Genomic DNA, 22,287 nt, shown 5'->3' on the forward strand with positions numbered 1-22,287 from the left:
TTCTCCCCCACCAAAACCAAGTTACACCTTAATCTAACATAGGAGTTATCCAAACACCTACCTAACAAACAGTCTGTAATCTTCAAAGAATGCCAAGGACATAACAGACAGGGGATGTGAGGAACCTTCTAGAGGAAATGAGACTAACAAATACAAAGCTGACTGCAGAGAGCAATCCTGACGAGGTGCTGAATTGAAAATTTTCAAGCAGTCACTTTTACATGCTATTGCTTTATCAATATTTAATTTCATACATGTGGCTTGTATTTGTCTATTAAGTCTAATATTTGTCCTTGGGAAATACCAGTTATATTATTCAGAGATGAAAAGATGAATGAATTACACATATTTTATTGGGTTCTACAATGTCTACAGTGTCTAAATTATACTTCTAAGTTTCATTTATAACTATAGGTTTTGCTGTGACTTGATGTGCCAGGAGCAACATACATAAATGATAAATAGAAATTATCATTTATTTCTATTTCTAGTATCAAATGGGTTGATACTAGAAACTAGCAAATATAGGAGAATAAGATATGAATGCTTATTTATAAATCTTCACAAAATTCTATAATAATAAAATTTAGGAAAAAAAATGAATTAATTCACTGTGACTAGCAGTTTCAGAAAAGATAGACACTGTGCCAGATGGTGACTAAATACTTTCCCCTTAGAAACAGGAAGAATTTGAAGATGCCCTCACTTCTAAATTCAGTATGGTAATGGTGGTATAGGAAGTACAATAGAACACAAAAAGAAACAGAAGACATTTATGTTGGAAATGAAAAAGAAGGCTGTCTATCCCCCAGGTGCCATGATTGTGTGTTCTGCACACACTGGATAAATGACAGAGTTGATGTTTTGTCTTCTTCCTGTTTTAAGTGGGGAATATTTTGATGCTTTGGACATTTGGAGATGTTCCCACTTACACCTACCAATTTTTGTGAGATATTTTATTGCAGGTAAAATGAAAGAACACTTGTCTAACCTATCAGGATGGTCAGATGACTTTTGCTTCCTGGTTGGTAATAAGTTAAGTATATTTTCAGGTAAAGCAACCTTCTTTTCTAGGCTTAGGTCCATTAAAGTGTGAGTAGAGGGTCTATGGAGTGAAGTGCCCTTGTCATTTGTAGTCTAGAAGTGTGAACGTGTTTATTTAGTTTTCATGGTCTCCTGTTGATGTTTATGCTTTTTCTGCCTTCTTTCTTTATGTGTGTCTGTATATATAGCTGTACATACCCATGAGTGTGTTCAGGGCCAGAGGAGGTCATTATATATCTTCTGTTGTCACCCTGCATTTTATCTTCTTGGGACAGGGTCTCTTAACTGAACCGAAATCCCATTGTTTCAGCTGAACCGGCTGGCCCAAGAACTTGCTGGATCTCCACCCGTCTACACCTTCCAAAACTGGGGCTACAATCATATGTAGCCACACCCAGCTTTTTTATATGCTGGGGATTTGAACTCATATCCTGGTTGCACAGAAAATACTCTTGCCCACTGAGTCACTTCTCCAACCCTTCTTCTGCCTTCCTGAACACATTGTATAAATTTGTGACACTTGTCTCATCATCCTTGTAATCTAAAGCCATTTTTGATGCATCCTGCATCCAGTTAAATAGAATTATAGATCAAGTTTTCCTGAATTTATGCATATATGAAAATTCTTCTTCCAGAGCATGACCAATACACATGAAGATGCTCACAGTCAACCATTGGACTGAGCACAGTGACCCCAAGGGAATATCAACTAACAAGACTTGCCAGAGCTTTCAGGGACAAAAACATCAACCAAAGAATACACATGGAAGGACCCCATGGCTCCAGCCACAGATGTAGCAGAAGATTACCTATATGGCATCAATGGGATGGGATGCCCTTGGTCCTATGGAAGCTCGATGCCCCAGCTTAGGGGAATTCTAGGGTGGTGAGATGGAGCTGGATGGGTGGGTGGGGAGAGCACCCTCATAGAGGCAGGGGCTGGGGGATGGGATAGAGGGCTTACAGAGGAGAAACTGGGAAAGGACAATGTTTGAAATGTAAACAAATAAAATAACCAATTTTTAAAAAAGGAAAGAAAATCCTTGCATTGAAGATAAAATTTTGTACTGCTGTGGTCTTGGTTTGTTAAATTTCCTACACAATATTTTTGAATATTATTTCTAAAGTGATTAAACATGTGGCGATAATCTGTTATTTGTAGCTAGCTAGCGATCTTTGCTATGCACAGAAGAGCCTGTAATGCAAAGAACTTTCTTCCCATTATTGATTCCAATTATTGATTCTTTCTTTCATTCCCATTTTCTTAAGATTCTGCTCAGTGGTGCATACATTAAAAAGTATTTTACTCTGGCTGGTGGGGACAAGAGCTATTCCTGGCATTGCATAAAGGAACACCTCCCTGTTCCTTTGCTGCAGCCCTATTAGGTTTCTTAGAGACATGTTGTTCAGTTCTCGTCTTCCAGTTAAAGAAATTTGTGGTTCTTGGGAGCTCTCCTTTTTGTCTCTCTGTGGCATTTCTTTTTCTGGTCCTGATAATACTAGCCAGCCTAGCATTCCAAGAATCTGAAATTTATTTCCTGAACACATAGATTGCCACACTGTTTTAGTTCCTTCCACCTCTCCAAGCACCAAGCTGAAGCTATCATGGAGCAAGACCACCCATGGACTTCACTTGAATCAGAGAAATGGAAAAGATGGATGGAATATGGACCACAAAGACAAGTCTTACCTGCACAAAAAGTCTTTGTGGAGAAAGGCCAGAAGGAGATCATTTCCATTGTAAAAGTAATCCCCACAGATACCTTCTCCTGGCGTCTTTGAATGAGTACAGCTTAGATGCACATAAAACACTGGTTTAAAAGGAAAAGTGCTTCAAATTGGGCTCTTCTGTCTTATGAATCCATCACAGTTATTTAGAAAAATGCCATCAGCTTCAAAGATAGTTGAAAGAAGTCAAAAAGTACCAGTGAACCCCATTATCTATGGCAGCCATGTTCTACAGAGCAGCAAGTTAACAAATACCACTCAGCGCCCCCTACTGGAAATGGATGATTAGGTTCCGACAGATCCCAGCTCAGAACATTTCATCAACTGAAAAGTGTTTGCACCATGTGCTTCCTTTGCTGATGTCCTTATAAAACAAACCTGTTTCACCAGCTTGAAAACCTATCACTCTTCACAAACCTTTCAGTGACATTATGCTTGGCAAGTGTTTTTCCAGTTCTTCCACAAACTTCCTCATCTTGTCACCATCCTTTATTGCAAGCTGAATGTTTTGGGTTTTTTTTTTTTGTTTTTTGTTTTTTGTTTTTTAGGCTTTGTTCCTCTGTGGAATCTGTGCACTAGCCTGTGCCACCTCAGAGGGTGTCTCATTTTCTTGTTCCAGGGAAGCATGATAACAGAATTGATTGATTTTCAGCTTCACAGGGGGGTAGGAAGAAGACAAGTTCAATGGCAGTCTAAACTATATAGTGACACCAACACAAACAAACAAACAAACAAATAGCTGCCTATAGAGTCAGCTCATGTGTACACATTGCCAAAGTGATATCCAGTGCAGAGGTCTGTGAGGGAACATCCGTTGTGTGCTCTAGGACAGAATGCATCACCCAAGTTTTATATGCAGCTACTCAGTTGTCTAAACAAAAGGCACAAATGGTGTAGAATACAATTCAATTCAGATTATCAGTCTGCCAGAAAATCTACAATGAAAAGAGCAGTAGCAAGCATTGAAACTACATGTGTGATTATGATGACTACAGGGGTGATGATAAACATAGGGAAATGGCACATGCTAAACAAACATCCAGGAAATAGAGAAGTCAATATAAATAACAAGATTTGAGGTATAAAGAAGACAGGAGATGTCTTTTTTTTTCACATCCAGAGGTCAAAGTATCTCACTTGGATCTGGAAATTTGACTTAAAGATCTGAGGGGTACATTTACTTGATAAGACTCAGCAACGATAACATGATCAGCTAAGATCAGACGAGAGAAGAGAGAGGAGGGCAGGAAAATAAAAACACAGACAAATGTCATCATTGTTAAAAGCAGGTAACCATCTACCAGTAACAGATAATTCAATACAATGAAACAGAACATGAAATATCGCTTTGATTTGGTGTTTGCCCAGTATTCACACGGCCCTGATCCCCAGCACCACAGAAACAAAGGGAAATTCTTATTAGAAGAATGTGAATTATTGAGAGGAAAGAGTAAAGCTGAGATCCAAACATGGACGTGACTACAAGATAAAATCTCCTTTCTCCAAACCATTAGGAGTACTAATATAAAATGACAACATAGTTTTAATTTGGATTTTTTTACCCATAGTTTAAGAACTCAATTTCTCTCCTGTGATCTTTAGGTTTTGGGTACACAAGTCTTGTTCATAATTATGTGTGTTCCTAAGTATAATGAGTTTTCTGTGCAGACGTGTATCACATTTGCACAGAAATACCTTATCTACTCCTCCCCAGTGTGTATATCTTTTCTTTTCACTGCTATCATAATCATCAGTGCACATTACAAACGAGGAAGTTTCACGCTGGTACTTCATCCCATGCATCAAATGCTTGTTGAACCTTCTTTCTTATTCTCTCCTTCTCTGTTCTTACCAGCCTTTTTCTGCTTCCCTAAAAGTCTCCCTTCTACTTCCTTTTGTGTTTGTTTGTTTGTTTCCATATATTAGAGAAAACATGTGACACCAGTCTCGCTGTGTCTGAAGAATTGCACATGATGAACTATAGTGCCTATGATTTAACTGCAAATGACAGAATTTCATCTTTCTTTGTAATTGAATAATTGTTCAGCCTCTCTTTCTCTCTCCCCCTTCCTGTGCGTGAGAGAGAGAGAGAGAGAGAGAGAGAGAGAGAGAGAGAGAGAGAGAGACTGTAGCATTCTTTTTCTTTCTCTACTGATCTTTTGATGGGGACTTAAGCTGTCTCCAGATCTTGGGTATTTTGAATAGTATTGTGATAAATGTGGGTGTGTACATGTGTGCTTTATGTATGAAGATATTTGCACAGGTGTATGCCCAAGAGTGCTATAGCTGCATCTCAGAAGATTCTGAAAATTGACCTTGGTAAGCCATTTAACAATCCCAAGAACAGTGTATTCCTGCTACCTCTAATAACTTTTGTGTCCTAATAACTTTTGTTATTTTGTTGTTGTTTGCAGAGCATTCATCCTCCGTGGAAAAAAATAGACACTCAAAGTAATTTTGATTTCCATTTTACACATGGATAAATACAACAAATAATTTTTTAAAAGCTGTAAGATCAAAAACAAAAAAATAATAAATAAAAAAACCAAAGCTGTAAGATCAGCCTAAGACCAGATAATAGAACCCCAAATATCATGATTTTTCAGTCATGATACTAAATGTCAACAGACTACTTATTAGATTTTTCTTATTTTTAAAAAGTTCATCTTACTCTCTTTATAGGAAAGATGTAAACCACAGGGATTTCTCAGAATTAGAAAGGGAAGTCTGGACATCAGAGTGCCAGGCAAGCAGCAGCCATAAACGTCACATCAGAGGAGGTTCAATCCAGACCCAAAGCACAAGTGGGATCTAAGGATATGAGTTGGAATGGAACAACACAGTGGCAGTGCAGACTGTTGACAGCTAAACTGCCATAAACAGGAGTTAAAGCAGGACCTGCTTCCATAAGGAGGACCCATACACTAGTAAAGTGACACCTAAGTGGCTGGAGAAATTAATTCACTTTTCTCATCCAAATCAGATCATGGGAAAAGTTAATACACAGACAGTCAGAGGATGGAACAGACAAAGGCATCTGGTGAATGTGCCAGGGAATCTGAATTCAGAAAACAATGAACCTTCTTGGCAAATTCCACAAGAGCTTTCAAGCAAAGCCAAGTGAAGGGCAGAAATTAAACCATTCATAAAACTGGTTGCAAAAATAGAAACAAAACAAGCAAAATTTTTCTCATCATGGTTTAAAAATCAAATATCAACGAGTTAAAGAATTAAAATTTCCAAGTATTTTAAATTTTCAAACTTAACAAGGTATAGGAATGTTTAAATGCTACTTAGAGAGGTCAAGTGGCAAGCCTTCCATGTTCTTGAATAGGACTATGAACATTTTAAACACACCAATTTCCCTGTAAGCTGTTCAATAAACAACATGTAACCCCAATGTAGGCAGCAGAAAGATTTACTCATTTTTAACTCACACAGGACGATGCTAAAAGCATACTGGGAAGTACAAAGAATGAATAACATAAAAACTCTACAAGAGAAGAATGATGTTTAAACCTGGCCTTTTTAAAATCACTTCAGACACGATAAAATTATCACAATTTAAAGATTTAAACACTAAGTTACTAATTGTGGCTGGAGAGATATGTGATAAGCCAGTCCAAATAAAAAAGACTTTAGATAAATAACTGAATATCTACTGGGATTTATCACAAATCAGTGAGACCACAATGGATTACATGATAAATGTAACAAAATTGCCAGCCATGCTATGAGTACTTAGAGGTAGGCCTCTCACTTTACATTGTTACTTATCTCTGAACTAGATCCATTCTGAAAGCATGCAGAATCAAGGGAAGGGGTGTTACCTACTTACTTTCAAGGGAAGACCATGCCAGTCCACAAATATTTAAAATCAATGAGTTGTAAAGATCTCTTTTATGTATTCAGGCTTCTGGTGCTGGATTTTCTTGTTATGAAAGGCTGGCATTTGAGAAATGTCCATCTAGGATGTAGATTAACCAAGACAAAGTAAATGTGATTCAATAATACAAAAGGAAAGTAAAAAGCATGGTTAACCCGTTCCTTCTTTGCATGTTGGCTTTGTATTTATTTTCACTCTTAAAATCATATATAACAGCTAAACATAGGGACATACGTTATTAGTCTCAGTGATGGGGAGGTAGAACCAGACACAGGAGAATCTCTGTGAGAAAAAGTTTATTTTAGGTTATGCAGTGAGTTTCAGGCAGGCCAGGACTGCATAGCAAGGTCATATCTTTAAGAAAATCACAAATAATAGTAAGTATATGAACTGCTTAGTAATGGTCATTTTCACCTCAATGCTGTGCCGCAAAGACCAAGTTCAGCTGTCTTGTCATCGACAGATAATTTTATGAGTTGTCTAACACAGCTTCCCAAAACACACTTTGTTCAGATTTCTTCACATAATTTGAACTATTATGCATTTTAATTCCATGTATAAGTGCCCAGTGGAAATATTTTCACCAAGCAGGAAGCACCGCCCAGCTCTTCCTTACTTTTGATATATATTTATATCTCTCCAGTCTGGCTGTGATTCTATAAGCACTGGAGGGACTAGCTTGGAGCGTCTGCCTCTGGTTTCCTGTGTGGTATCAGCTGAGAACAGTGCTTTACATTGGAGATTTAAAGCCTTCCTCTGCAATTGATTGACATTTTATGTGCGACTTAAGTCTGCTTTCCTGTTTTTATTGCCTTATACCTCTGCTCCTTAGTACACCCCTCCCTTCACAATCAATATTCTTTCGTGGATTTCCTAGCCATCCAAACCTTTCAATATCCAATGCAAATTCTGCCTCTCCTTACAAAACAAAACAAAACAAAATAAAATTTTAAAACCCAAATCATGCTTTTTAATTATTCTGTTATCATAAGTCTCCTTCATAATTCATTAATATGTTTTATTCACTGAATAAATAATATTTCCCCATCATATTATATTTCATACTCATTTCCTAATTTCCCCATCATATTATACTTCATGCTCATGTTCTATTATGATAGAACACATGAGATGAGAAATCATGTCTTATAATACTGTGCATCCAAACTGAAGGTTCACCTCACAGAAAAGGGTTTCGGCCTAATGTAGACCAAAGGAAGATCCTTAGTTTCAGATTTTGACTTATTTCCCTGGATAATAGAGGATATTGGACCAGATGAGGAGCTCATGGCTTAGCATTTACTGTCCAATGTCTCCTTAACTGGGCACTACTTACATTGACCACTAGATGGCACCAACACCAAATAAAATTCTCTGCAAGTGTTCCTAACCTTTTTTTTTTTTTTTTTTACTAAAATCTGATTATGATTTCTTTTACTCAAACACCTCTATGATCCTCCTCCCTTCAACACTCCTTTTCTTGACATTGCTAGAATACAAATAGGTGTCTAAAAAATAAAGTAAATATGAAAAAACAAAAATAAACCAGAATATGATATAACAAACAGAAGAAAAATCTCAGAAAAACACATATAGACACAGTGATACTCATGTTTGTAAAACAGAAATCCCATAAAAACCCCAAACTGGCAACCCTAATACATATCTAAACGACCTGTAAGGTAACCTATTTTTAAATGAGTGACAAAAAAATATTGTGAACAGGTCCGTCTACTGGTCATCACTGGAGAAGTTAGAGATTTCTGGAGATGCCCACAATGCCCTCAAATAAATCAATACAGGAAACACAAGTTCCTCCTAAAAGATCTTCACATTCCTATCATGGTTTTTATTTGTCTTTCTTTTTATATTTTGGTGAAAACCTTTGACACTATTTTTTTTTCTTTTAACACAAACTATAGACATTATGTTGTACTATAGATAACTAGAACTTACTTATCTTATAAAACTGACACTTCATGTTAAAAGAACAGCAGGATTCCCACTGCTTCCTTCTCACAATCACCATTCTGGAGTTGGACTATGTTTACCCTATGAGATGGTATCACTTATCTATCCATACATCCAGACTCAAAAAATGATTATCCTATCTGTCATTTTAAATATAATTCACATTTTAATAACAAAGAGAATAACATAGTTGTTCTAGTTTTTAAAATGGCACATACTTGTTAATAAGCCATAAAGAATATTCTTTAAAAAGTTTTACAGAGAAATATTTGTGGAAGAAACCTCAAATACCTTATTTAACAAACATGTAGGGGTTGTTTGCTCTGTTCATATCACTATTACAGTCATCTGAGACAAAGTAGTATGTATCATTCATTAGTAGTCTAATTGGTAAGAGATATGGGAAGATTTGAAACATTGTTTCAAAAAGCATACTATAGGCAAAAAAGAAGATCCTGAGAGCACAGACATTATTTTGGGCTGAAGAATTAGCTGAGCTATTTATGAGAATCAGGGTACTTTAGATAAGTTTGGTGCCCAGTTCAAGTTATGTTACATAAGACAAACACGTTGGAACAGGTTGAATGTCCAAGTAGAGTCTTTGAACTTCAGTCAGTAGTTGATGGTGCAATTGTAGACTTGTCCATACAGTCTCTTGAGCAGAGCCTCCATCTACACTTGTGACTTCTGGACATGAGGCTCTTTAGCAGGAGTGCAAGGTAAGCAACAGTTCTGCCAGCTGGAGGAATGTGCCAGTACACACATCCTTGTGGGAGTCAGTGGTCTAAAGACAGGCGAAGAAATCAGTGAATGCTTCCAAATAAACACAAACGGCTAGGGAGAGGGTTCAATGAGCAACACGCTCGTTCTGCAGGCCTGAGAACCTGAGAGCAAATCCCAAATATCCACTAAAAACTAATCCAGGTGTGATGGCGTACTCCTGCCACCCCAACATTGGAAACTCAGAAAGGTGGATCGTTATAGCTCACTCACTAGCCAGGAGAGCAGAATTAGTAAACTCTGGGTTAAATGGGGGACTTGGTCTCAGAAAGTAAGGAGAGAAACTGAAAAAGACATGTAGTAATTCTGGCCTTTACATGCATTCATAAACATATGCAGTCCACTTACCCAATACACATATGCACCCACATGGAGGGTACTGCCCAAGTATTAAGAATAATGTTTGCAGTTTTAATAGTTGCCTTAAACTGTTTTCTGCACTGTGCTCCACTGTGACCATTACACTTTGAATGAGACTGTTCCCTGTCAGCTCAGATATTTGAATACTCAGTCCCCAGTTAGTAGAACTATTTGGGTATGTATAGGATTGTAGAGAAATTTTAATCCAGCAACATGGCTACTCTGGCTAGAATACAGACACACCTTTAATCCCAAAAGACAGAGACAAACAGATTTCTGAGATCAAGGCCAGCCTGGCACAGAGCAAGTCCCGGATACAGAAAAGCTTAGTCCAGGTGTGGTGGTACATGCCTTTAATGCCAGCACTCGTGAGTCAACTCTTTCTATTCATGTGGTTCAGTTCAGGTCAGCAGAGGCAGATTTTTTGTTTGTTTGTTTTGCTTTTTTTATGGAACAGTTTTACAGACAGTTGAAGACAGGATGAGCCAGAGAATAAGAAAGATCCAGAAGATAAGAGCAGATTGCTAGAGTCAGTTTGAGGGCAAGCAGAAAAATTCAGTCAGAAGCCAAGAGAAGCCAGTTTGAATCAGTCAGCTTGGAGAGGGGTTTGAGCCAGAACAGCTGAGTTGAACCAGCCAGCCAGAGTTTAGAAGGAGTTAGAGAGGGTGAGTTTATTCAGGCAAATAGAAGTTACTTTTACACAGGATACCTGGCTTTGTTAGGGGCAGGATTTGAGAGTTTAAAGACTCGTGCCGTTACAAGTTATCTCCCTGCTTTGTGCATGAGGTTCTAGATGTGAACCTTCAGCTTCCTCCCACAATGCCTTTGCTCCTCAATACCTTTGCTCCACCACCATGGACTCTAACCTTCTGAAATTTTAAGCCCAAATAAACCTTTCTTCTATGTGTTGCCTTGGTCAAATTGGTTTTTTTTTTTCTTTCTTTCACAGCAATATGAAAGAAACTAAGACAGTTACCCTGACAAACTGTCTAACTAGACTAGATGTTGATAAAATTGTTCTAACATAGGAGCATTGTCTCATAATTTGATACTTCACAATTCTTAATCTTAAGTGAGTGGCAACTAGCTTCTTGTCCACCTAGGTTATCTATAATTTTCTTTACTTCAACCTTACATTTAGAAGTATATTCTTACTTTACCTATATGCTTAGGGTTTGAATCAGAAGTGGCTCAATGCAAAGATGTTCTAAGTGAATCTGGCACAGCAATGTGTAAAAGAGCACCCCTACTCCCAGCCTTCTGTGTGGAAAACTGGTTATACATTTTACTCTGGAGCCATCAATGAAAAGCACAGAATGTAAACAGAACAGCAGAGGCTCTGAGACTTTTAGACTGTTTGAAAAAACATCTTACCATATATATATATTTATGTTGTGATCAGGACTGGAGGAGCATAGTCCATGAGAGACCTCCATACTACCTGGATGGCCAGGCCTCTGACTCTTATCTTGAAACTGTTTGTCTCGGTTTATCTATAGTGCTAGTCTTCTCCAGGCCCTTATCAGGAGCATTGTACACCCTTATACCTGCTTTCGGTTAATCTACAGAACCCATCTTTGTAGAATGTTTTGTTGTACACATGTTGTACACAATTGAATTCTTTAGGTACCCAGTTTTTAGACTGATTTAACCAATGGAAGAAAGTGCTAGAGAGAGGAAGTAAGTGGTGCAAATGTCAAGATTTCTTTCTAATTCTTGTTATACTGGATACTATGTCTGTAACCCAGTTCAGTCCTTTCTGACGTGAAGTTCCTTCCAAATGACCATGGACCACATAGCTCCTATCTCTATCACTATCACTATCACTATCTCCTACAAACTTTGAGAGGCACAGCTTCCTTTGCTTATCCTGACTACTCGATGGATACTAAGTGTATATCCATCTTGCTGGTTCCTGGAAACTTGAAAATCTGGATTTGTTCCTAAGTCTGTTCTACACCTCTTAGTGTAGCTTCCACTAAAACTCTAATGAAAATGAATTTTAGACGGAGAAGCCAGGTTCATTTTCATAGATAGAAGGGAGGTGAATAATAAATGCTTGCTTTGCTCAAGTTTTGGAAATACTGAGGCTGTAAGAAATTATTTCATGAACATCAAGACTTCCAGGGTTGAAGAGAGGGCATTAGAAGATAGGTTAGGAGACTGAAGAAGAAAAGTGGGTTTTGGCAGAAAAAAAATATTTAGAAGAAGGAAACACAGAACAGGATGAAGGAAACCCATGGAGTTTCCTCCTCATGAAAATAAGGTATATAATGAATTACTTTCTTTTTTGATGTACAAGAGTGAAGTCAGTCAGATCGCATGCTTCTGACCTGATACAATAGTCTAAATGAGTAAACCAATGCACTCATGTCTCTCATGCAGAGAGCTGTGTAGAGATCTCCAAGAAATCAGAATTCAGAGAGAGCTTTCTGTCTTGAATGTAGCACTGGCCATCAGCTTTGATTCACAATTTGACCTCAAGTCACTTAGTTTTCCACTCTCAAACACCCCTTCCTCAAAACTCCTCTCCCGCTTGAGGCTGGTCCTCGGCACCTAGTAACCCACTGGGAAATATTTTGCTTTATGTTTCTGCAAATGTAAGCTCATCAGGCCTAGAAGTTTTGATTGTAGAGGAAGGGGTAGTGTTCCTGCCAGGAACCACACAAACAATCTACTGAATTGGAAGCTCAAACTTCCCCTAGCCACTTTGGGCTTTTGGTACCCTTAAGACAACAGGCTAAGAAAGAAATAACAATGTTAGGAGAGGTGATTGATCTGGATTATTGAGGAGAAATTGGATTTCTTCTCCACAATGGAGGTAAGAAAGACTCTCTTTGGTGTGCTGAAGATATGAATTCCCATCAGGAATTAAGGCATTGGTCACTCCTCCATGAAAAGCGCCAAGTCCTAATGAGATATTTGCTGAGTGTGGCTAAATACAAAATGGACAGTAGAGAAATTCAGTAGAGGAATTCAGCTAAGGCCACATGACCAGTTGCATAAATGAAGATTATAATTGATATGCTTCTGTCATATTGTGTTAAGAATGTTTTGTGCAGATATTTTTGCTTTCTTTCCTAAATTGCTTTATCATGAAATGCAACATCAATTAAGAGAATAGCAGTAGTTATCACATTTAAGTTTGAGACACTAAAGGAATGTGCCCCAAGAGACATTGTCACTTAGTTTAATTATAATTCATTTGTGGTGGTACAAGGGATAGTTATGTTATCATATTAGGCATAATGATGTCCTGATTATTATCTTTATGTAGAAATTAAGCATGGCATAAGGAGATGTGATTGTGTGTCAAATTGACAAGGGTGAACTTGTGATGGCTGTTTTTGGTTGTCAACTTGACTACAACTGGAATTAATTAAAACCCAAATGGCCGGGGACATCTGTGAAGGACTTTTTTTCTTAATTAAATCACTTGAAATGGGAAGACTTCCAATTCAGAGCTCTAAGATAGAAGGATCTATCTATAGTTAGTTAGAATCTTTTGAGTTGTGAAGAGATATACCTTTAAGTTTGGCTACGCCTTCTGCTGGAAACACACACACACACAGACATCTTGGAAGAAAGAAGATTTTGCTCTTTTCAGGCTCTGTCTTGCATTGCTAACTAGTCTATTTCTTCATTGGCATTGGAGTCTACTTCAGGATTCTGGCATATACTGAAGACCAATTAAGACATCCAGCCTCGAGGACTGAACAACTACTGGCTTCTTAGGCCTTTCATTGGTAGACAGACTATAAATGGTAGGTAACTAGATCATAGCCTGTAGGCTGTTCTAATAAATTCCCTTTCTGTATGTGTATGTGCTTGTGCATGTGTGTGTATATGTGTTTATATATTAATTCTGTAAGTTCTGTTTCTTTAAAGAATTCTAACACACTCTTCAACTTTCCTTCCCTGAATTCATACCATTACCCCAGCCCCCAGAATCAGCAGACATTTCCTGAGACACTCAGTCTACTTTGGCCAGGGAAGCAAGTAGACCAACTGAAGATCTTCATATCTCTCTGTAACCTAATTCTCAAGTATCATCCACAGCTCTGTAGCATACCACAGGCTATGGCCTCACCTCCCATCTTCCATCTCCAATGGATCACATAGATCCTTCCCTCCAAATTTCTTTCCCTACATTCATTACTTTATCCCAGTCATTAACTCCAGTAGACATTCCCTGGGACCAGTATGTCAGTCCAACAGGAAAGCAGATAGCCTAACTTTGAGTCTCCATCTTTCCCTCTTCTCCATATCCAATACCCCACATTTACCCCCAACTCTGTAGTAGGTCTGCTGAGCCCTCCAACCCTAATCCCATTTCCAGCTGATTTCTTGAATCCTCTCATCCAACCTCTGTCCTAGTTATCCCTTTATCCCAACCTCCAGCTCCAGCAGGCATCCCCTATGGACCTACCACCCAAGCATTCAGAGAAGCAAGTAGGACAGGGAAGCATGTGGGCTAGTTTCAGATCTTTACTTGCTCTCCTCTCGAGAAATCCAATTCTTAGTCCCTTCCACTGCTCTGTAGAAGACTAGCTGCTGCAGCCTCTCAATGTCTACTCCCATTCCTAGTGGACAAAGCTGTTCCTGGTGGAACACCTGCTTTCCTTCTTTCTGAGAACCACTGACTTAAATGAAGAGAAACTTAAAGAAATTCCACTAACATCATGAACAAGAAAATGTTCACCATTTCCATACCTATTAAACATAGTACTTGTAGTCTTAAGCTGAAGGAGTTCAAAATGGTGCATATTGGAAAGAAAGAAGTCAATGTATCTTGATTTGCAAGAGATGTGATAGTATACATAAGTAGCCCTAAAATTTCACACAAAAGTTCTATAACTTATAAACACTTTCAGAAAAGTAGCTGGATGTAAAATTAACCCACAAAATTCATATCTTTCCTATATACAAATGTCAAACAAACTGAGAAATTATTCAGGAAAACAATGTTCACAATAACCTCAAATAATATATATTATCTTGGTGTAACTGTAACCAAAAAGAGTGAAAGACTTTATGGTTAAATCTTCAAGTCTTGGAAGAAAGAAATTAAATAATAGATAAGAAGATGAAAAGATCTATGTTCATGGGTCAGTAGGATTAACATAGTAAAAATGTTCACCTTACCAAAAGCAATCTACAAATTCAATGCAATTACCATCCAAATCACAACACAATTCTTCACACATCTTGAAAGGACAATTTTCAAATTTATATGGAAACATAAAAAAAATCAGGATATCTAAAACAATTGTGACTAATAAAAGAATTGCTGGAGATGTCACCATTCCCAAACTCAGGTTTTACCCCAGAATTTCAGGATTAAAAACTTCATGGTAGTGGCAGAAAAGCAGACATGATGATCAATGGAATTGAATAGAAGAAAAAAAAACAGATATAAACCTACATAAATATGGGCACCTGGTGTTTGACCAATAGTCCAGAAATACATGGTAGAAAAAAAATCCAGCTTATTCAACAAATGGTTCTGGTTAAACTGGATAGCTGCATGTGCAGAGTGTAAATAGGCAGTACTTATCATCCAGCACAAAACTCAGTTCTACATGGATCAAAAACCACAGCATAAGAAAGGATATACAAAACCTTATAGAAGAGAAAGTAGGAAACAGCCTTGAGAATACTGGCACAGGAAAAAGCTTTCTGAACAGAACGCCATTAGGACACACACTAAGATTAATTAATGGATCCTCATGAAACTGAAAGCTTCTGTATGGCTAAGAACACCATCATTTGAACAAAGTGGTAACTTATGGATAGAGGGCTAATATACAGAACATATGAAGAACTAAAAAATCTAGGTATAAAGAAAACAAGTAACTCAGTGTAATAATGGTGTACAGGTCTAAACAGACTTCTCGAAGAGGAAACTCAACTATCTGAGAAAAAGTTAAAGAAAAGCTCTATATCCTCATTCATCAGAGAAATGAAAATCAACACTACTTTGAGATTTCATCTTATTCCTATCAGAATGGCTAAAACCAATAAACAAGTGTGAGCTCATGATGGCGAGGGTGTGGAGAAAAGGAAGCACTATTCCATTGCTTGTGGGAGCACAATTTGTACAGCCACTGTGAAATTAGTGTAGCAGTTCCTCAGCAATCTGATAATTCATCCACATCAAGATCTACCTGTACCATTTAAACAGGATATAAACAAAGGCCGTTTCATTCTACCACAAAACATTTTCTTAACTGTCTTCCATGCTGCTCTATTCAAAATAGCCAGAAATTGCAAGCCTGGATGTCCCTCCACAGGACAGTGGATAAAGAGAATGCAGTGCATTTATATACTAGAAAATTATTTAGTTGTTCAAAATAAAATAATAAACTTTTCAAATAAATGGATGGAAATAGAAAAAATTCTGAGTGAAGTAACTCATATCCAGAATAATAGGTATGGTATGTATTCACTTATATGTGAATATTAGCTGTTCAGTCAATGATAACCAAGCTAGAATGGAGGTTAGGAAGAGAGTAAGGGACTGGGGAAGGAGGCAGATAAGTTACCCTAGAAAAGAACAATAGAATAGATAGTTATGGATGAGAGAGGGGGTAGGTAGAGGGAGAGAGAGAATATGAAGGTGGCTTAAAAGAAATTGCTAAATAATGAGAGACCGAGTCCTGACTGGCCATCTCTTGTCTCTAAATGAAGTTCTAGTACCAGGAATGGGCTACATCTACTTGAGTAGTCTGGCAAATGCATCTCATTGAAATTTCCAAACAAACCAAGGTGTTTCCATGACTACAGCTTGCATTCCACAGACTAAAGGCCAGGGACCATTGTAGAAGACAACAGCTACACAGCTCATTGAGATGGAGAAGTTGAGCTTTCGTCTACCAAGATCTTCACTTTTATATTCTAGTGCCTTTGATATAGGAAGGCACTCTGCAAAACAAAGGAGAAATGGAAATACCAATCCAATCACAAACCCTTCAATCTGGTGACCTGCCTGCCACATGTGTTAGTACAATGGTGGCACAAGGATTTTAGGGGTAACCAAATCATATATTATTTGACTCAAGACCCACTCCACAAGATTGGACCCTTATCCAACATTGCTTGGGTAATGAAGAACCTCAGACTAGAGAGCCCAGGGTCCTAGGGTAAAACTAAATACTCTTTATCTACCAAAAGAATATAGCAATAAAATGACTCCTAAGGATGTTCTTTTACACTCATAGATCAGTGCCTTGCTCAGTCATCAAGAAGCTTCCTCCGATAGTGGTTGGGGAAAAAGGCAGAAACCCACAACTAGACATTATGAGAGTGAAAGACCTTGGAACACTCAGCCCTAAATGTGATGTCATCACTAAATTCCCCCCTCAGAGCTCAGAGAACACTGCAAAAGAGGAGTTGAAAAGAGTGTGTAATTCATATGGGATAGAGTACAGTTAGGATACAGCACCTTGTAAACAAAGAAAACATTCACAAATGAACTTACTGAAACTGAGGCAGCATGCACAGGGACTGCATAGGTCTTCACAAGCTGGGCTCTGTGAGATCTCCCACCCCACCAAACCTAGATGCAATCTTAACTGATAACCACTTGCAAATGAAAGTTTAGTTTTCTCCATGGCAGTCTTACTGGGGAAACAAAATACACTTAAAGGTGATGTGCATACCCAGCAGTAGAAACTGACAGAAAACCAAAGCAAGGTCATCTTTGAAGCATCCTTGTTTCATAATGTCATGTCAGGACGTTTCCTTTTTTCCTTCCAAATTTTATTTTATTTTTATTCCATTTTACTTGTTTATTTATTTTCTCTTTTCCCCTATGTTCTTTGCATTTATATTATGAATTCCACTTTCCTGTTTTTATGTGATTCCTGGATGTGCAAATAAGTAGAACTCTGTGACTATGAGTGTTTCTTGTGACTTTTCTGGGGTTCTTTCCCTTCTGTTTGTTTGTTTTGTCCAATTCTGATGCATTAGTTTTTCTATGTTACATATTATATTATCCCATTGTATATTCCAATATATTATTACCACTTAGAAGCCAGGTTGCTCTTCAATGAGAGACAGAAAGAAGTTGGGTTCACATAGAAGAGGATGTAGAAAGGAACTGGGGCGGTCAGAAAAGCACCAGGGCAGCTGGGGCGCAGGGTCCGCTGACACTCGCCAGCTACCCACAACACCCGCCACAGGATCTTAAGACTTCTGGTGAGTGGAGCACAGCTTCTGCTCCAATCCAATTGCGCGGGACCTGAGACTGCATTAGTTAGGGAAGCAGAAACCGGCCTGAGTAGGGCCACAGGCCTCATCCGGCCGGATCAGCGCCGGGGTAGCGGGAGAGCAGGGTTGCCTGACACCCGCCAGCTACCCACGACCCCCGCCGCAGGATTTTGGGACTGCTGGTGAGTGGAACACAGCTTCTGCTCCAGTCCAATCACGCGGGACCCGAGACTGCTCTGGTTGGGGAGAGAGAAATCCGGCCTACATAGGGCCACAACCCTCTTCCGGTCAGAAAAGCACCAGGGCAGCTGGGGCGCAGGGTCCGCTGACACTCGCCAGCTACCCACAACACCCGCCACAGGATCTTAAGACTTCTGGTGAGTGGAGCACAGCTTCTGCTCCAATCCAATTGCGTGGGACCTGATACTGCATTAGTTAGGGAAGCAAACCAGCCTGAGTAGGGCCACAGGCCTCATCCTGCTGGATCAGCGCTGGGGTAGCGGGAGAGCAGGGTTGCCTGACACCCGCCAGCTACCCACGACCCCCGCCGCAGGATTTTGGGACTGCTGGTGAGTGGAACACAGCTTCTGCTCCAATCTTTAAACAGTGACAACGATAACAACTAACCCCAGAGATTAACAGATGGCGAAAGGTAAATGTAATAATCTTACTAACAGAAACCAAGACCACTCACCATCATCAGAACCCAGCACCCCCACTTCGCCCAGTCCAGGGCACCCCAACACACCGGAAAAGCTAGACACGGATTTAAAAGCATATCTCCTGATGATGATAGAGGACTTCAAGAAGGACTTTAATAACACACTTAAAGAAATGCAGGAGAACACTGCTAAACAGGCAGAAGACAATAAGGAGGAAGCAAAAAAATCCCTTAAAGAATTGCAGGAGAACACTGCTAAAGAGTTACAAATCCTTAAAGAAAAACAGGATAACATAATCAAACGGGTAGAAGTCCTTACAGAAAAACAGGAAAACACATCCAAACAGATGATGGAAATGAACAAAACCATACTAGACCTAAAAAGGGAAGTAGACACAATAAAGAAAACCCAAAAGGAGGCAACACTGGAGATAGAAACCCTAGGAAAGAAATCTGGAACCATAGATACGAGCATCAGCAACAGAATACAAGAGATGGAAGAGAGAATCTCAGGTGCAGAAGATTCCATAGAGAACATCGGCACAACAATCAAGGAAAATGTAAAATGCAAAAAGATCCTAACTCAAAACATCCAAGAAATACAGGACGCAATGAGAAAACCAAACCTACGGATAATAGGAGTGGATGAGAATGAAGATTTTCAACTCAAAGGACCAGCAAACATCTTCAACAAAATTATAGAAGAAAACTTCCCAAATCTAAAGAAAGAGATGCCCATGAACATACAAGAAGCCTACAGAACTCCAAATAGACTGGACCAGAAAAGAAATACCTCCCGACACATTATAATCAGAACAACAAATGCTCTAAATAAAGATAGAATACTAAAAGCAGTAAGAGAAAAAGGCCAAGTAACATATAAAGGCAAGCCTATCAGAATTACACCAGATTTTTCACCAGAGACTATGAAGGCCAGAAGATCCTGGACGGATGTTATACAGACACTAAAAGAACACAAATTCCAGCCCAGGCTACTATACCCAGCCAAACTCTCAATTAACATAGATGGAGAAACCAAAGTATTCCACGACAAAACCAAATTCACACATTATCTCTCCACGAATCCAGCCCTTCAAAGGATAATAACAGAAAAAAACCAATACAAGGACAGGAACCACGTCCTAGAAACAACAAGAAGGTAATCCCTCAACAAACCTAAAAGAAGACAGCCACAAGAACAAAATGCCAACTTTAACAACAATAATAACAGGAAACAACAATTACTTTTCCTTAATATCTCTTAATATCAATGGACTCAACTCCCCGATAAAAAGACATAGACTAACGAACTGGCTACACAAACAAGACCCAACATTTTGCTGCTTACAGGAAACTCATCTCAGAGAAAAGGATAGACACTACCTCAGAATGAATGGCTGGAAAACAATTTTCCAAGCAAATGGCAAGAAGAAACAAGCTGGAGTAGCCATTCTAATATCTGATAAGATTGACTTCCAACCCAAAGTCATTAAAAAAGACAGGGAGGGACACTTCATACTCATCAAAGGTAAAATCCTCCAAGAGGAACTATCAATCCTGAATATCTATGCTCCAAACACAAAGGCAGCCACATTCATTAAAGAAACTTTAGAAAATCTCAAAGCACACATTGCACCTCATACAATAATAGTGGGAGACTTCAACACACCACTTTCACCAATGGACAGATCATGGAAACAGAAACTAAACAGGGACACAGTGAAACTAACAGAAATTATGAATCAAATGGATCTGGCAGATATCTACAGAACATTCTATCCTAAAACAAAAGGATATAGCTTCTTCTCAGCACCTCATGGTACCTTCTCCAAAATTGATCACATAATTGGTCACAAAGCAGGCCTCAACAGATACAAAAATATTGAAATTGTCCCATGCATCCTATCAGATCACCATGGACTAAGGCTGATCTTCAATAACAAAATAAATAATAGAAAGCCAACCTTCACGTGGAAACTGAACAACACTCTTCTCAATGATACCTTGGTCAAGGAAGGAATAAAGAAAGAAATTAAGGACTTTTTAGAGTTCAATGAAAATGAAGCCACAACATACCCAAACTTATGGGACGCAATGAAAGCATTTCTAAGAGGAAAACTCATAGCTCTGAGTGCCTCCAAAAGGAAACTAGAGAGAGCACACATTAGCAGCTTGACAACACACCTAAAAGCACTAGAACAAAAGGAAGCAAATTCACCCAAGAGGAGTAGACGGCAGGAAATAATCAAACTCAGGGGTGAAATCAACCAAGTGGAAACAAGAAAAACTATTCAAAGAATCAACCAATCAAGGAGCTGGTTCTTTGAGAAAATCAACAAGATAGATAAACCCTTAGCCAGACTCACTAGAGGGCACAGGGAAAGCATCCTAATTAACAAAATCAGAAATGAAAAAGGAGACATAACAACAGATCCTGAAGACATCCAAAACACCATCAGATCCTTCTACCAAAGGCTATACTCAACAAAAATGGAGAACCTGGATGAAATGGAGAAGTTCCTAGACAGATACCAGGTACCAAAGTTGAATCAAGATCAGGTTAATGATCTAAACAGCCCTATATCCCCCAAAGAAATAGAAGCAGTCATTAATAGTCTCCCAACTAAAAAAAGCCCAGGACCAGATGGGTTTAGTGCAGAGTTCTATCAGACCTTCAAAGAAGATCTAATCCCAGTTCTTCACAAACTATTCCACAAAATAGAAACAGAAGGTACTCTACCCAACTCATTCTATGAAGCCACAATTACTCTGATACCTAAACCACAAAAAGACCCAACAAAGATAGAAAACTTCAGACCAATATCCCTTATGAATATTGATGCAAAAATCCTCAATAAAGTTCTTGCTAACCGAATCCAAGAACACATCAAAACAATCATCCATCCTGACCAAGTAGGTTTCATCCCAGGGATGCAGGGATGGTTCAATATACGGAAATCCATCAACGTAATCCAGTATATAAACAAACTCAAAGACAAAAACCACATAGTCATCTCGTTAGATGCGGAAAAAGCATTTGACAAGATCCAACACCCATTCATGATAAAAGTCTTGGAAAGATCAGGAATTCAAGGCCCATACCTAAACATGATAAAAGCAATCTACAGCAAACCAGTAGCCAACATCAAAGTAAATGGTGAGAAGCTTGAAGCAATCCCTCTAAAATCAGGGACTAGACAAGGCTGTCCACTTTCTCCATACCTATTCAACATTGTACTTGAAGTCCTAGCCAGAGCAATTCGACAACAAAAGGAGATCAAAGGGATACAAATTGGAAAAGATGAAGTCAAAATATCACTCTTTGCAGATGATATGATAGTATATATAAGTGACCCTAAAAATTCCACCAGAGAACTCCTAAGCCTGATAAACAGCTTCGGTGAAGTAGATGGATATAAAATTAACTCAAACAAATCAATGGCCTTTCTCTACACAAAGAATAAACAGGCTGAGAAAGAAATTAGGGAAACAACACCCTTCTCAATAGTCACAAATAATATAAAATATCTTGGCGTGACTCTAACTAAGGAAGTGAAAGATCTGTATAATAAAAACTTCAAGTCTCTGAAGAAAGAAATTATAGAAGATCTCAGAAGATGGAAAGATCTCCCATGCTCATGGATTG

The sequence above is a fragment of the Mus caroli genome, unplaced genomic scaffold, assembly GCF_978045245.1.
Source record: "Mus caroli unplaced genomic scaffold, Mus_caroli_1 scaffold_7, whole genome shotgun sequence".
In the NCBI taxonomy this organism is placed as follows: Eukaryota; Metazoa; Chordata; class Mammalia; order Rodentia; family Muridae; genus Mus; species Mus caroli.